Genomic DNA, 2,123 nt, shown 5'->3' with positions numbered 1-2,123 from the left:
GAGGGAGTAGATGAATTCTTACTGCGTAGTAACTAGCTTGGACAAATTGTTAGCACAATTCAAAGGTTGACGTTTCAGTAAATAACAAATTCATAATGTTAAATAACAGGTCATACACATCAACATTTCCCCAGTAAGTTACATTAATCAAACTTACCCAAAAAAAAGAGACAGAAAGAACACAAGCCAAATGAAACAGAGTATCAACTCCTTTGGAATTAAATATGACACATCACTTAATAAGCTCAATTTGTGCTTATTTGAGATATTTTTTCATTGAGAACTACACAATAGTGAAAATTATGCATACAGTTGGTGGGAATTTTGAGGATAAAATTCACCTGCACTCATCCCGGAGAAGCTGATGGATGTATCTTTGCCGTAGTCGCCGTGATTTCGTCAGAAAATCTGATAACGACGGAGAAGAGAAGAATTACAGTCTGGACTTCTAAAACCAACTAGGCAAAGAAGCAATTTTTAACTGGGCTTCGATAGGAGGCCCAACACAAGATGGGGAATAAAATTTTCAAGTACGTATACAATTTCGGCTGAACCTCTTCCTTGCAAAACTCCATGTGATGATATATCAAGATGCGTGTTGGAAGAGACAGAGCAGGCGGATTCAAAAAGATAACCAGGAATGTCAAGTTACAACTAAAGAAAAAATTTAAACGGGGTGAAAACAATTAATACAACCAACAAAAAGTCAAAAACACAACCAGTATATTCCCACCAAGTGGGGTCTGGGGAGGGTAAGTGTACGCAGTCCATACCACTACCTCAGAGGTGAAATATAGAGAGGTTGTTTCCGATAGACCTTCAAGACAAAACAATCTAGAACAGGAATAATAAAATGACAAGGTACAATAGAAATTATCACACCCATTAATATCATAAACAAGACTCACCAAGTAATACAAAAAACGATACAACATTCTGAAATAATACTAGCAATATAGCTACTACCACAGATAACAAAGTCATCCTACCTACTAGCACTGACGCACTCGTCCCTGGTATTCTTCTACACTACTCCGCCACACCTTTCTATCTACGATCATGTCCTTGATAAGCTGAAGCTACTTCATGTCATGTCTAATCTTCAATACTAACAACTTACTTTTTTTCCTGGTGTTTGATTTCTAACTTGTATTTCTTACTTACAATAGCCAGGCAAGGCAAGGCCAGGCCAATGAAGAGGAGCAGAAAATTAATTGATAAACTTGAAGAGATAATTTCGTTTAGAATTGACAATCATTTCTACCTAAGAATTTGCCAGATTGGAGTTTTTCTCATCTTCTACCTCAGGTTGTTGATTGGGTAAAAGATGATTTGATTCTTCGGTATTAACCATAGCTACTTACTACAAAAAACAAAAGGGTAGCTCGGTGCACTAAAGCTTCCTCTATGCACATAGTCAGGGCCCTACCACAAGAGTAAATTTTATGCAGCCTTACCTTGCATTTATGTAAGAGGTTATTTCCAAAGCTTGAACCACCATGACAGCAACCTTCACCATGGCTACTTACTATAACAGCAAAAAAGGGGTTTAATGAAATCAAGAAAATTTGAGGAATTTAAGAAAATGGTGAAGAAATTTTGGGTATGTATAATCCAATCCATAACACAAAGTACAAAAGAAAAAAAAGAGTTGAATATGTTGTAATGTGTGTGGAATTAAGAATTGGTCATTGTTAAAACTTGTGTATGGGGCCAAACAAGAAGCCAAGAAATCACAGCCCCAGGTCAAGAAATTGAAAACTCAGATCAGAACTCTGACAAGAAATAACCCAAACTGAAATAAAAACTTGCAAATATGTTGAAATACTTTGATTCAATAAAAGAATGCAAAAAATATTTTATTTACCTGAAACGGGATGGTCCGAGTTGCTTATTGAAGTCGACAGTGATTGGGAAGAGAGAAATTACGGTGGAGCGGAGGCTTTTTATGAAGGCATGAAATTGTGGATGGAGTAGTAATCTAAATAATTGCAACTAATCAATTATTTGTTGTCTAGTATACTAATTATGATTAGTTTATAACTTGTTTTCTCCTATTCTCAAAAAAAAAAAAGGCTCAAATATGTGCTAATAAAGCAAATTCATCTGATTTGCCTTGGCAG

The 2,123-nt window shown here is 35.8% G+C and overlaps 1 long non-coding RNA gene across 1 annotated transcript; it reads right to left on the bottom strand.

Annotated features, from left to right (window-relative positions):
• Positions 1–96: 96 nt before the first annotated feature.
• Positions 97–2,110, bottom strand: LOC124893356. The gene is made up of 2 exons (XR_007050671.1): positions 1,458–2,110; positions 97–408 (listed from the first exon to the last, which is right to left on the bottom strand). It is a non-coding gene; the product is annotated as an uncharacterized LOC124893356 (long non-coding RNA).
• Positions 2,111–2,123: the final 13 nt, after the last annotated feature.

Source organism: Capsicum annuum, unplaced genomic scaffold, assembly GCF_002878395.1.
Source record: "Capsicum annuum cultivar UCD-10X-F1 unplaced genomic scaffold, UCD10Xv1.1 ctg58020, whole genome shotgun sequence".
Lineage (NCBI taxonomy): Eukaryota > Viridiplantae > Streptophyta > Magnoliopsida > Solanales > Solanaceae > Capsicum > Capsicum annuum.
This window is presented reverse-complemented; position numbering and strand designations above follow the sequence as displayed.